This window comes from Eumetopias jubatus, unplaced genomic scaffold, assembly GCF_037043125.1.
Source record: "Eumetopias jubatus isolate StellerSeaLion01/CBP00866 unplaced genomic scaffold, mEumJub1_p1.0 scaffold_2, whole genome shotgun sequence".
NCBI lineage: Eukaryota > Metazoa > Chordata > Mammalia > Carnivora > Otariidae > Eumetopias > Eumetopias jubatus.
Genome location: NW_028274808.1, coordinates 139,651,140 through 139,666,848, shown reverse-complemented (window position 1 = coordinate 139,666,848; position 15,709 = coordinate 139,651,140). Strand labels below are relative to the sequence as shown.

At 42.4% G+C, this 15,709-nt stretch overlaps 1 pseudogene; it reads right to left on the bottom strand.

Annotated features, from left to right (window-relative positions):
* Positions 1-306: 306 nt before the first annotated feature.
* Positions 307-13,182, bottom strand: LOC114206724 (vacuolar-sorting protein SNF8 pseudogene; annotated as a pseudogene).
* Positions 13,183-15,709: the final 2,527 nt, after the last annotated feature.

The following is a 15,709-nucleotide window of genomic DNA, read 5'->3' as shown; positions in this document are numbered from 1 at the left end:
CTCTCTCTGTCAAGAAAGAGCATGGGAAGACAACTGAATGAAAATTCCTTATTGTAGGATATGTTATTTTCTTTCTTAAAAAAAAAAAAGCTGTTCAGGTTTTATTCACCAACAGCTCCTCCCCACCTTCTCCCTGCCTGCTGCCGTGCCCCCTGCTGCAGCCCCAGAGTCAGGGAGGGCTTCTCTGGTCCTCTGCTGTTACGGACCGAGAGGAGAGGTCAGCAGCAAAAAGAGCTTGGCAGCCAGCGGCCAGCCTCCCGCGGGGCCACAGGGCCAGCCGGGCCCGCCCTTCCTTCAGCAGGTGTGCTAGCGCTTGGCCTCCCACTTAAGACTGGCTTTGATATCACTGACAGTCACGTAGCCATTCTTTCCTGCCAGCTGGGGCACCACAGGGTGACCCACACTGAGCTCAGCTGGAGCCGACTGAATGCGGTGGGTGCCACCCACGGGGAATGACCTCGAAGCCAGTGCCAGGTGCCTTAACTTTCTTCATGGCCCTGATCAGTTCACCTTGGCTGACATCCTGTGCGAATCTGCCCCTTCCCTTTAATTCGTCTTGCTGTAGTTCCTCCAGAGTTAGCAGACCTCCATTCCTGTGCTTCGGGGCCACACACACTTCAATCATGTGGATGGATTCCCAGCTTGCAATAGAAAGCTCCCACACCTACCATCTCGGACCAAAATCCTTTTCCAGAGGGCAGACAATCCACCCCAGTGGTGGCCCACGTGTCCTGGAACTGCACCCAGAACTCAGGATCTTTCTGGATCTCCGGCTTGTGGTTGCTGGCAAATTCCTCCAGGTTGGTCTTGAACTTGTCTAACTGCTTCAACATCTCAGCCAAGACAATTCCTCACTCCTTATACTTGGCCTCTGCAAGCTTCTTCTTGGCAATGGCGCCGGTGGCCCTGCTGTCAGGACCTTGGGTCTCCCCCGTTATTATAGGATATTTTAGTTAAGAGCTTTCTGAATGATAAAGACAGAAAATCTTACTCAAACCGCCTTACTCAAGAGGAGGAATTTATTTGGATTATGTAGTTAAAAATCCAGGGGTCATGTGGGCTTTAGACACAAATTCAGGGTTCAAAAGTATTGTTAGGATATAGTTTTTCTTCATCTCTCGGCTCTGCCTTCCACTGACTGGCTTCAGCCTCCGGTTCCATATGGAAGCAAATGAGTGCCGAAATTCCAGCTTTATACCGTCTCAGGGTCAAGCCCATTGAGAAAGAGTGTCTGCCCCTATCCCAGAGCCTTTGCAAAGATTTCATTGAATCTTAAAAGCTGTTATGGGCCATGTGTCATCCCTGTATCCAAACCTAGAGCCTAAAGAATATTAGGCTCTCATTGGCCAGAGTACCTCTGGGTTGGGGATGGGAAAATCACTAGAACCACTGGATTGAGAATGGGGATGAAGTTCCCAAATAAAACTCAGGGAGTGTTATGAAGAATGCTAAAAGTCCCAAAAATCAGAAATGCCCACAAAATAGGGAAAAATCTAAAGTTTATTCATATTCAAATTTACTACATTGATTACCGTGGCTTTTGACACATTCCACAACTGTAGGGGACAGCAGTGTGTATTGCCAGTAAGGCAGAAGATGAGCACCATCGGGATTGGTAGAAAGAGTATAGGACTAGGCTTCAGGATGGCTGAGTAATAATCTTGTTTTGACCACTAAGTTTTCCATGTGATCATGAGTAATTCGTCTTACCTTTCTGGTTCTCAGGCTTTTTTTTTTTTTTTTCCTCTGTTAGATGAAAGAAACATCTGCCTGCATTACTTATCTCAATGGGTTATTGTGTGGCTAAAATCAGATAAAAACACTATGCAAGATGAGCACATGGTTTTATTGGGTTTATCAAGAGACATATTTCCATATAAATATTACACGTTTTGTTTTAGTAAATGGTGATGAGGCTAATTCACCCAATGATTTTTACTTCTAAAGGTTATGCAGTTCTTGAATTCCTGACTGTAAAATTGAGGCAAGTTTCTTTTATTGGTTCCAACAACTGAGTCCAAAGTTTAACCAGATATTCATTTACTGACATCTTACTAAAAAGGAACATTTGAAGAGTTAGCATAAGATCTGAGATGTAGGTAATCCATTAACAGATTTTTTTTTCATTCTTATTCGTTCCTTCCACAGATATTTTTGAGTACCTACTAGGTGATGAACAGGCTAGATGTGGTTCGGAATACAGCTTAGAGTTAAGGTAGCATTAAGATATTAAGCTAACAATCACACAAATGGATCTGTAATCACAAACTGATAAGAGCTACAAAACATTTCGATGGAGAGGAATGAAAGAAGGAGGCCTCTCTGTTGAAGTGACATTTAATCTGAAACCCAAATGATGAGTAGATTAGTCAGTTGAAAGATTAGTCATTAGAAAGTGGTGGTGGGGGTGGCGGTGGTGAATCAGACTCAGGAGTGTTACAGAGGGAAATGCTGGTGGGAAAGTCCCATACTAAAAGTCTACTGTTTTTGTTCACCAGCAACCCTATCCTTTCTTTCGGTAATCCAAACCTTCTCTCCTGTGGGGAACTCATTGCCTGTTGTTTTGATAGATTCCACTAGATATCTGAATGAGACTGATCACAGCACTCTCCTTCCCAAGCAATGGTGATTGGTTCATTTCAAGCTAGCTAGCTAAGATGTTCCCTGGACTGTTTTCTTATAGAACATCAAAAAAAAAAAAAAAAAAAAAACCAGAACCATTTAGCTGTGGTTATTAAGCTAAGAATGTTTAATAATGTGAGAGTTTGCCCACTGTATGGTGAGAGGGGGCATAGTCCACTCAAGACTACCCTCATTTCTGACAACAACTGCTAATCTGGTAGTTCCCCAAACTACCCTCACTTCTGATAATTCACTAGGACTCAAAGAACTCATTCAAAGCTGCTATACTCATGATTACAGTTTATTACAAGGAAAGAATGCAGATTAAAATCAGCCAAAAGAAAAAGCATATTGGCCAGTAGGGTAGCAAACCTGGAGCTTTCAGTTGTCCTCTCCCTGTGGAGTTAGGATAGCATGACTCTTGGCATCTATGTGTAAACACACACACACACACACACACACACACACACACACACACACAGTGTCCAGAGTTTTTATTGGGGCTTCATCACCTAAGCATGATTGATTGAACTCAGGGCTGATCTCAGTCTCCAGAGGTCAACTGATGGCACCCGACTCAAAGTCTCCACCTTAAATCACATTGCTGATTTTGCTCAAACCCCCCACCCTAACTCATATTGTTATGGTCTGGTTGGCCTATGGCCCCCAGGTAAACAGAGACACTCTTATCAAGCATGACATACCAAGGGCTTAGAGATTACTTCCCAGAAGCCGAGGAAAAAGTCTGCACCTCTCTTTGGGTAAGGTTAATTTTTCACTGCACAAATAGACATCTCTGACAGTGGCTATCTTGCCCACATGATGACAGTCATGTTAAGAAGGAATCAAAGATAAGCAGAGCTAAAAAATGAAGCAACAGGGCATTAAAGTCATAACTTGAGTTCTTGGAATAAGTTATGCCTGAAGTCAGCTGCTTATTGGGCTCACACTTATGTGAGCTACTATATTTCCTTTTTGCTTCAGTCTGTTTGAGTTGATTTTTGTTCTTGCAGTTAGAGAGGTTCTGAGGTAGGAAAGAACTTGCTGATTTCAAAGATTTGGGAGCAAAGCTGGAATATAATGAGCAAAGGGATGTGAGTGCTAGATAAGTCTAAAGACATTGCAGGGGCGAGATCATGTGAGGATTTGTATGCTCTATTAAGGATCAGGGAATTTATTCTAAATGCAGTGGGAATTTTCTGAAGGATTTTAAAAGGAAAGTGGTGTTACCTGATATATGTTTGTAATCATATATATGGAGAATGGAAGGGGTTGTGGGGAAGAGTGGAGATGAAGAGTAGCTACATTTGACAAAAATAAGGAGGTGAAATGGCAAGATACGATGATTGATTGGCTATGGGTGGTGAGAAAGAAGGATGTACCAAAAATTACCCTCAGGTTTCTGGCATGAGCCACTGGGTGGATGGAACTACCATTTATTGAGAAGGAAAATGGAGGGGTAGGAGTTGGAGATCAGTTTTGGATATGATAAATTTAAAAAGCCTGTGAGTCATTCCTGTAAGAGATGGGTTTTTAAGAAACCAAGAGAAGATAGTATGTAGTGAAGGCAGAAGTGACCTAGGTCAAATCCTGAGAATTACAGTCAGAACCAAAAAGTGTCTGCTGGATTTAGAAACATGGCAGTTCTTAAGGACTTCAGCAAGAGCGGTTTTAAAGGAGGGTGGCAAAGAAGCCATATAGATTGGGGTAAAGAATGAAAAGGAAGCAAGCAATGAAGACTTTGCATAGACAACTTTCCTAATACAATTGTCTGTGAAAAGAAGTAAAGAGAAAACTGACCAGGCACGCGCAGTCAAAGGATGGTTTTTAGGGGGTGTGGTGTTGGTTGTAAGATGGGTGATGCTTAGTTATGTCTGAATGCAGATAGATTCCACTAAAGAGAAATGTGGAAGATGTAAAGAAAAATAATGTGCTAGTTAGGGTAATGATTAACGATAACCCACTATGACAAAAGGATCCAGCAATATATAATAGGTCAGACACAGTAGAAATTTCTCACTCATATTAAGTTCTTAAGACAGAAGCTCTTAATGGCAGGTGGGACTCTCCAACTGATGATTCAGAGACCCAGGCTCTAGCCATCTTGTGGACCCCTCCCCCACCTTTAGTATCTGGGTTCCATGTTTGCTGTGCCCTTTATCAAGTAAGCAGAAGGGAGAAGAACCATTCCTTCTTTTTAAGCTACTTGGTCAAGAAGTAATCCACATCACTTCTCATCACATTATATTGACAAGAACTAAAGGCAAGGGAGGTTGGGGAACATGGTTTCTGGCTGGCCAGCTACTTTCTAGCAACAACCGTATACTGCGGAAGGAGAAGCCTGAATTTAGAAGGACGATCATTTCAGCTGCAGGTAATAACCAACTGAACACATTCTCTGAGAAGGCAGGACAGAGTGGGATCCAGAACACATGTGGATGAATTTGCCTTTGAAAGGAGGAGGGACAAATCCTTCATTGTAAGGGAAGGACGAAGAAGAAAATGAGGGCTTGTATTTTTATCACCAAGCGCTTACAGTGAGTGCCAATTAGAGGAACAGAATAAGGGTAATAGATGTTGAAACCTGGTTGTGCCCAAATTTGGAGCCCTCACCCTCTCTTCCAGAATTTGGCTAAAGAATAAGGACTGCTGGCCACCTACTTTAGCAAGAATTTTTACCAATATCATAGAATATATGAGTAGGCATGGCTGATCCTGGAGAAAGTTAAGATTAATTCCTTTGGGGACTAGTCCCCACCATTTTTGACCTCTGTCATGATAACCTAAAAGAAAAACTTGGAGAGAATGAAGTTTTGTCTTAAAACGAGCACATTTTAAAACAGAGCCAAAGGCTTTGCCCTCCCTTGAATGTAATAGCATAAAAAACCAAACTGAAATCTTGCTAAAAGTAACCTGGGGGGAGGAAGCCAAAAGATGAACAAGAACTTGCTCTCAGCCTTGGGGAAGCCAGGGGGGCAGCTGATCAGGAGCTGGGGCAGGTTAGCGAGCTTTGACTCTACAGCTAGAGGTGAAGCCTGCAGCACACATTCAGAAAGCCCTGCTATACTAAGCTTCACGATCTTGGCTTCCGGACAAGAGAGAGAACTTGTGACTGAAAGGGACACTCCAAAAAGAATTTCAATGAGGCACAACTTGAGGAAAAACAATAAGTTGCCCAGATTGCTTGGATCATGGACAGAGGGTTTGGCATGTGGACTGAATGTCATCAGCTGAGAACACAGCCTTGATGGGTAGCTATGGAGCCTGCTGCCCACGTGGTCCCCTTGGGCTGGCTTCCTGGTGAATACTATTTGTGAGTGCCAATCCACTCTCCTCTGTTGGCTGTTTTTTCCTCCTTCCAAATGATTCCCACGGAATCTTTCCCACCCTAGGCACTGTGATGTTCTTTACTAAGATGTCATCATAGTTTGGCTTTGTACACAACTTTCCTTCGAGATGCACGGCAATACTGATGGTATGAATATAAAATGGCTCAACCCTTTGGAGAATTATTTGGCAGTCCCTTACAATGATAAACCTACATCCACCCTGTCACCTAAGTGTTCCATTCCTCGGCATTTACCAAAGGGCGATGAAAACCTATGCTAACACAGACTTTCATAAAATGTTCATAGCAGCTTTAGTCATAAAAGCCAAAAGCTATACATAACCTAACTGTCCACCAACAGGAGAATGGATGAGCAGATTGTGGTACATCCATACAACGGATTACTTCTCGACAATAAAAAGAAACGTACTACTGATAAATGCAACAACACGGATGAATCTCAAAAATAGTATGTTGAGTGAAGAAAGCCAAACACAGACACACATACACACAAAATCATACAGTATGTTTCTGGGGCGACAAAAGTGTTCCATATCTTGTTTTGGGTAGTGGTTTCATGGATGTATAAAGCTGTCGAAACCCTCCAACTGAACATTTAAGATCAATGTTGTTTCTCGAATATAAACGATACCTCAATAAAAATAAATCATCTTCCTTTGTGAAATGCTGTTCACATACTCTTTGCATAGTCTCAGGTGTCAAGTGCTTGAAAATAGGCTTCCTGTCTCATCTCATCCCTTAGAATGGCGCATGAGGTAAATCCCAGAATTCAGAGGCAAACACCAACAAACGAATGGGGGAGATTGGAGGGGGAGATGAACCATGAGAGACTATGGACTCTGAGAAACAAACTGAGGGTTGTAGAGGGGAGGGAGCTGGGGGGATGGGTTAGCCTGGTGATGGGTATTAAAGAGGGCATGTACTGAATGGAGCATTGGGTGTTATACGCAAACAATGAATCATGGGACACTACATCAAAAACTAATGATGTAATGTATGGTGATTAACATAACATAAAAAAATAAAATAAAATAAAATAAAACAAAGGTACAAGACAAAATGCAACTGAACCAAGGAAGAAACCAGGTGAGCGCTGGGGCCCTGCCAAGTGGCACTGAGGTTAAACTCTGCTGGCCTTTTGGCCAAAAACAGACCCCTCTTCTCGTGTGGCCTGGAAAGAAGTCAGTGCTAATTCAGCTTTATTGGCCCCTGGAGTTTACGCAGAGAGAATTCAGCAGGTGTCGACCCCCTATAGTCTTTTGTGTAGTCCTCCTGAACTACGGATTCGGCGTCTGGTGGGAACCTGCCTCCCCGTTCACAGACAGTAGAGAAGAGTCCCTTCCCTGAATTCCTATTGTGTTCTTAGCTGCACCATACAACTCAGCATTCATTTTATGCTAATATAGTATTTATTAGGCAGCCAATATAATGAAATGGTTAAAAGGATGATCTTGGTAGTCAGAGACCTGAGTGCAAATTCTGTGACTCATTATCTGTCTAAATTTGGACAATGCACACAACCTCCCTAAGGTTCAGTAACCTTTTGTGCTGGACAGGGGGATTTCCAAGAGGGAAGGCTGAAGAGGGATGTGCTATACTTGCCAAACTTACCAATCAGTTTCACCCTCTTGGCAGGAGTGTGGGGTTGGTAGGGGAGAGCAGGGCTGTTGTGCTAATAGCAAGAAAACATCAGCAGTGGGGACAAGGCATTCTCCCCCTAGCCATTTGTATGCAAGTTCATCATTTTCAAAGCTTGTCCATCTATCTTACCTACTGTGAAACAGGTACTATTATACACACTTTATAAATACAGAAAATGAGAATCAAGATCTGTGTCTATAGCAACATAAAGCCGACAACAAGCAGCTAAACCTTCTATAAGTAAACAAAGGGTTTTCAATAATTTCTATTAATGGGCCAATATTTCTAATATGGGCAAATATTTCTCATTTCAATGGAGAATTAAATACATAAAAATGCCATCAGTGGACACTTTGATAAATTTTGACAAGTTGAACATATATAAGCAGTCATCACCTAAATTAAGAAATTGAACAATTCCAGCACATCCAAAGACCTCTCTCAGCCTCGTGCCCCCTTTAGTCAACAGAACAACCCTTCAAAAATAACCATATCTTGACTTCTGCTATGGACTGAATGTTTATGTCCTTCTCCAAATTCATATGTTGAAAATCTAGTCCCCAGTGTGATGGTATTTGGATGTAGGCCCTTTGGAATTGATTGGAATGAATGCCCTTATAAAGGAGACCCCAGGGAGCTCCCTTGTCCCCTCTGCGATGTGAGGACGCAGCAAGAAGATCCTGGCTCTGAACCAGGAAGCAGGTTCTCACCAGACACTGAATCTGCTGGGTCCCCTAATCTTGGACTCCCCAGCCTCCAGAGCCATAGGAAATAAGTGTTTGTTGCTTCATCCGCCCAGTCAGTGGTGTTCTGTTATAGCAGCCTGAACCAACTAAGACAACATCTAACACCCAAATTAGTGGTGCCTGTTTTTGACCTGTGTATAAATGGAATCACACGGAATCACACGTGAGCACTCTTTTGTGTCCATTACTTTCATTCAGTTTTGTGAGATTCATTCGTGTGGTCGTGACTTCTGCATCCTCATTGCTGCATTGTCTCCCACTGGGAGGACAGACATGGTGTGTCTATCCAACCTCAATGGAGGGGCTTTTGGGTAGTTCCCAGTTGGGGACTTTTATGATTCGTGCTGTTAGTAACACGTATGTCTGTTGGTGACCAAATCCATGTGTTTATGTTTGGTGGAGCTGCGGGGTGCCAGGTTGTGTGTATGTTCAGCTAGAGCAGACCCTGTTAAACAGTTGTCCAGAGGATCTGTCCCCATTTACACTCCTACCAGCAGCAAGTCCTTTTGTTCCAGTACTTGTTACTACTGGTCATTTCCATGTTAGCCATTTAGATGGCGCTGGGGCACATTTCGTCTTCAGTTTGATTTCAGTACCAATTGTTGGCAGCTTTTTCTTTTTCTTTCTTTCTTTTTTTAAATTTTTAATTGTGGCTTGAATTTCATGCTTTCCTTTTATGCAATGGCTGAGACACCTTCATCCAGTTTCTTCTTTTTATTTAAAATAGCCCATCCTACAGGAGATTCTGATGAGTTCTTTCTTTTTTCCAGCTCATCTTTCCTTTGTTTTCTTTCCCTAATTGTTGCTTTCTGTCCCTCTTACATGTCCTCCACGGCCCCCCTTGAGGGCTACTCCTCCAGGTGACTCTGCAGCATTCATCAGAGCACCCAGTCCTGAGGATCTCAACCTTGTTCCACACAAGGTTGAGATCCTCGGGGCCCCTGGGTTCAAATTTTCTCCCCTCTCTAGTCTAGTCTCGTTCATGCCCATCCTGGGACGAGTTCTAGTCCCACTTCTTCAGTAAGCCAGGCCCTAAAAACTCTCAGGTATCAAGAATAATTAACCGTTCTTGATAGTTTACAGTAGCCATAAACTTCACAATATTCCTACACACTACACAAAAATCCTACACTTAACAGGTGAGGACATAAAGACACAGTTAAGAAAATTTCCCAGTTTTCCCAGGGTTCCCAGAACCCTGACAGAACCAGGATTCAAACAGCTCATCTAAGCCCAGAGTGCGTGTTCTTAGGACTTTGGTGAATTTATGAAGCTACAAAAGCCTACAAAATCCCTGTTGTCTGTTCCACTCATCTGATGGTTATATTTAGATCCTTGTATCCTTGGCCATCCTTTTATTTCCAGCATCATGATTTTGAACATTTAGGATCTTCTATTTGATTCTGTAGGGCATGCAAAGAGTGGAAATATTGACTGAAAAGGAGATAAAAGTAAAAACATAAAATTCCTGTGTGAGAAAGAATAGCGTAAATGAAAAGACAGATGACAAACCAGAGGAAGAGTAAAATAGATGACAAAGATTTAATATCTTATTACATAAAACCCTTTTATAAATCCATAAGGAAAAAGGCAAGCAACCTATTAGTTAAATAATTTTTTAAAGGATAACATAAGAGTAAAGTAAACAATTCACATTAGTGGAGATGATTAATTCACAAAAAGTTTTACTTCACCGGTAATCAAATGAATGAAAATTAAAATGATTTTTTACTTTTTTTCAAGATTTTATTTATTTATATGAGATTGAGAGAGAGCGCACCAGCTGGGAGGAGAGGGAGAAGCAGGCTCCCCGCTGAGCAGGGAGACCAAAGTGGGGCTCGATCCCAGGACCCTGGGACCATGGCCTGAGCCAAAGACAAACGCTTGAACCGCTGAGCCACCCAGGCGCCCCTGATTTCTTTCTTTTAACAGAGGTGGCCTGGCCAGAGGAGCATAACCCACCTTCAGGTGGTTGGGACTCAGGTAGAGAGTAGGTCTCCAAGGTGGGGGCTGAAATGCTCTGGCTTGTGGGGAGACAAAGGGATCCCCACTCCAAGTCCTGTCTTTCCTGCTTTGGGGCTCAGTGTCCCGCCATCTCGTAGGTAAAGTTACTGGGGTTCAACCCGGCCCAGTGAGTGTGGGTCCTGCTTTAAGGGTGTCCTGGTGTTCATTTCACCTATACATGAAGATGTATCAGCATATATATTAATGTAAAAGCATATACTTTATAGTTTCTTTGTGCTTTCCTATACTATTTATCTATTTATTTTGCAAGGACACTGTGTTAGTTTTATCCTTTCTTAAAGTTATTTCTGTCTTGGGAAAACAAGAGTGTACATCACCCCTTCTGGGAGGCAATACCAGAGTCTCAACCTCACTGGAGTCTGATGGTAGGGGTTCAACAGTTTGGGGGCAAAGAGCGACATTTCTAAGAAACCATTTATCATTCACTCGATTTTTTTTAGAAAAAAAGATTTTCTGACAGTGTGTTTCTGGTGTGAATTAGTCATGTCTGGACTCTGTCTTCAGGACCCAGCAAATTGCTTCCCTTCCTCCCCTTTTTTCCTGAGGATACAAGAGGGCCTACAAATCAGCCTTCTAGGCTCACCCACAGGATTACCTGGCCCATCCAGATCCCAGCCAGACTGCGTGCATTTTGACCATTCGGGTGTCCAGCCTTTCAGATGACCTATTAAAAATCTGCATTACATGCTGATGCACCTGGCAAAAATCTCACTGTGACCTCAGACCCCAGCCTCCTCCCCTCTGACTCCTCTCCGGGCTTCTCCACTTTCAGCCGTGAGTTTACTAATCTTCACAGGAGACTCTTTGTAATAAATAGTATTGTCTATCATCTATCGAGTTTTAACGTTATGCCAGGAATTGACATATGCCTATTAATCCTCCCAACAATTCTTTTAGTTTAATATAATTACTATTTTACAGATGAAAAAAACAAGGGACATCAAGAAGAGCACAGCTAGGATTCAAAGTCACATCTGTCTGGCTTTCTTCCGATCTGGAATCTTTCTCCCCTCAGCTTTTCCTTTGCCAGGAGAAACCCCTGACTTTGTTCTTTGCTAAAGGTTGGATTGCAACCACCACCAGGTGATTTGCTCTCTCTTTTGATCATGTCTGTGAAGGCCATGAACAGTTTCCTTGCATTGTTATCTGCTTAGATACCTGTATGCTCAGACCTGCCCACTAGTCATTTCCTGAATGTTTACTCTCAACACCTGTCAATCCAGAGCAGTCCAATGAAGAGACCCCCCCACCTGTCTCCAGTAATGCCTAGCATCAAATCTGTTTCAAGTTTGAGTGACAAGATACCTTGTGCTTCTCTTGATGGGAAGACTAGGCCCTACCAGAGTATATTTGTGTTTTAAGAGAACAGTGTATCCAAGCAAACTCTAACACAAGAAAATTTTCTTTTTTTTTAAAAATATACTTATTTTTTTTATTGAGGGGAGGATTGGGGGAGGAATGTGAGCAGGAGGAGGGGCAGAGGCAGAGAGAGAGAGAGAGAGAGAGAGAATCCCAAGCAGACTCACAGAGCCTGACGCAGGGCTCCATCTCAGAATTGGGAGATCATGACTTGAACCGACACCAACAGTCAGACACTCAGGTGCCCCAACACAAGAAAATTTTCTTTTCTTTTCTTTTCTTTTTTTAAAGATTTTATTTATTTATTTGACAGAGAGAGAGACAGCAAGAGAGGGAACACAAGCAGGGGGAGTGGGAGAGGGAGAAGCAGGCTTCCCGCTGAGCAGGGAGCCCGATGCGGGGCTCGATCCCAGGACCCTGGGATCATGACCTGAGCTGAAGGCAGACGCTTAACCGACTGAGCCACCCAGACGCCCCAAGAAAATTTTCTAAAAGAAAGAAATTCAGAACAGAGTAGAGAGAGGCACAGTTAATCCTTGTTTTACAAAAAAGGAAGCAGAGTCTCAGAAGATCTTTGGCTTAGCCAGAAGTAAAGCACAACATGTGAAAATGAAGCTCTACCTTCTAATCACTGACTCCAAGCCTCACACTTTTTCTGCCCCCACCCGGTGCCCATCTTCATCAGCCACAGGCCTGCACTGAAGCTTTCCTTCCCCGGGTCCTCACGCCTGAGGGAGAGCCGCTTCCTCAGTGTCCTGGAGAGGGGCTGGGACAGGGCTGCCCTCCACCCCTCCAATGCTTTGCACCATCCAGGCTCACAGTGAACCCTCTGGATAAGTAAAAGTGTTGTTAAGAACACCCTACCCGTCACAACATTTTAGATGTCATTATTATTTTATGAGCTAAAATGCTTAGCTCTTTATTACCAATCTCTCAATTTTTGACCAAGGCTATGCTCCCTACAGTACTTCTAAATTCCATAAACTATTTCATCCATACATTTATCCAGTAAGTGTCAAAGCATAAGGAATGCTAGGTCCTAGGGAGAGAAAGAGCCCCCCTACTCCATAGAACTACAGGGTTAATTTTATAAAATTACTTGTTCCAAATTCACTGGATTCTCCTTGACTTCCAAGCTCCCCCAAGGCACACTGTGTGCACACTGGCTTTGTGTTCTGACCCTGGCAGCACTCACAACAGCTTGTATGATCCAAGAGCATCGAGCCAAATCACTGCTGTCATCTTTACTCCCCGGTCCCATCCAACAACATTGTTTCGCTTCCACACTCCATGCCTTCTGCTCTGGGCCTCCTTTGTCACGGTGCCCACATTTAGCACCCCGCCTTGGTGGGGAGTGCCACAGACTTGCACCCACTCACTGCTTCCACTGTTGACCTGAAATCCACCTGCTGTAGGGACAGGTGGAGGGGCCAGGGGCATAGTCCCAAAGTATACCTGATTTCGTGTTTGCCTCCTAACGCCTCTAGTATATGGTGGGAACTCAGCAAATGTGTGTTGAAGGAAGGGAGGAGCCAAATACTGAAGTGACTTGTGTAAGGGACCTGGTTTAGAAGAGGACTAGATGAGAATCCTGGCTCCCTAAGTCCCAGATCTGTGCCCATTCAACTCTACCACCCTCAGTTTACAGTAGCCTCCTACCGGAAGCAAAAGGAAGATGGATAAGAACAAGGGAAGGAGGAGAGAATATAGAAGAGAAAGCACAACAAGATTTGGGGTTGAATGTATGAGTAGTGTTACAGCAAGACCAGAGCTGACCGTTTCCAGATCTAAGGTAGTCTGCTCCAAAGAAGATCAGTTATATTTATGGATAAATGATCTGTTGCCCAAATTCTCACCCTTGGAGCAGGCCTGGATGAACACTTGACTCCAGGCATAATAAAAGTAGCTTAAAATTCATATTTATAAAACTTAAATGTGGCCATTTACCTTGCATCCCACTTCCAGTTATCAAGATTTTTTTAAAATCTCATTTAAAAAAATAAATATGACCTTTTCCTACCCATCCCAGCGAGGGCAATGTCTCTTAAGAAGTTATTATTGTTTTCATTGCTGTTACTTTAAACATCTTCAGTGGATCAAGCATATTAGATATTAATTAGTTATTTTGATTTAATTAGCATGCATCAAATAATATTAGAAACCCCAGTGGAAATTTGAGAAATTTTATTTCAGAATGTGACTTAGATGTGTTTTTTTTTAAGATTTTATTCATTTATTTGAGAGAATGAGAGAGAGAGAGAGAGAGAGAGCGCACGTGCCTGCACATGAGAGGGGGAGGGGCAGAGGGAGAAGCAGACTCCCCGCTGAGCAGGGAGCCCGATGTGGGACTCGATCCCGGGACTCCAGGATCGTGACCTGAGCCGAAGGCAGTCGCTTAACCAACTGAGCCACCCAGGTGCCCCATCAGATGTGGTTTTTATGTCCACAAGGTATTGGCTGTACTGTTGACCAAGACCGAGGCCCGGGGAAGAGAAATGGTGTTATTTAAAAAAAAAAAAAAATTGACAATACGGACAGGAGGTCTGTCAGAGTTTGACAAAACGGTTTTGGAAATTAAATTTTTTATTTAATGGGAAAAATGTTATATTGAAAACTATAAAGCAATAAATACTTCCTATAATCCCATGTACAGTTATTTTATATTTTAGTATATAATTATTCAACATTTGCCAAATAGGTGTATTTTCTAAGAAATCTCAAATTATCAAAAACCACAAACAGATAACACGGAGCGAGGCTGGAGAGGGGTGGCTGGGGAGGAGGAATGGGAGAGAAAATTTTCATTACAGAAATACTACTAGGTACTTTTAGGTTTTGTCCTTTATGACTGTATCTCCTGTCAAAAGTAAATCACATGTAAACTTAAAACCAAGATTTAAAAAACATTTTAATGGGAACAGAAAGTTGTAGACTCACAGTAGAATAGGCTTTTTTTTCTATAGTAATTTCAATAATAAATGTCTTCATAGCTGCAGGTGTATTTGGTTATTGCAGCTTTAAGAAAAATGGCAGATCAAGAACTACAATAACAAACACAAACTCTTCCTTCCTTGCCCTTTACCCCACATAGTCAGAACCCTCTGAAGTCCGACCACTTCTGCTGTGCACTTCTGTTTGCAGCTCCATCTGAAATAGCTAGGGTAAGCAGCAGCTTTTTCTCTATTCTGATGATGCTAGTTCTGATCAGTTCTAGTTATTACTAAGAGTGGTTCATATAAATTATGTTCCACAATTAGGAAATTATGCTACATCCAGTTCTTGTTATGGACACTAGCTATGGGAGATGGAATTTCCCAAATTATTTTTCTAAACAATTTTTTCCAGGTGTGTTTACACATACTTTTACATAGAAGTTATTTTTTGTTTTGCTTTGTTTTTACCGAAAAAAAGGATCACAATAAACATACTACTTTAGACATTTTTTTAAAACCCCACAAGGCATTTGGAAACTCTTTCATGATAATGTAGAAATACACTATCTTTTTAATTCATCACATCCCATTTTATCTACCCACAATAATAGTTTAATTAATCCCCTAGACATGCATATTTATTTTCTTTTAAAGAAATTAATACTTCAAGAATTTGCTTCTTTCATTCCACAGGGTTCTATCTTTTCAGTACCTTTACCGTGTTAGTATATGAACTATTAAAGTGCATGTTATTTCATTATCATTTAAAGATAGACACTCCGGCCAATGAAGGTTGAGATTCCTATACGCCATAGCAACCCTGGGAGATAACTGCCTTCGCTGAAGCTATGACAAACCCAGGAGTAACTGAGGTCCACCCAAGGAAGGTAGGAGTTGTGCATGACTCAGCATTCTCCAGTCTTTATTTAATCAAGTGCAAGGCATTGTGCTAAGGAAGAGGGAGGGAAACTAAACTGGGTCACTCTAATGGTCCAGGACACTTATAATCCAGCAGGGAAATATACATGCATAAA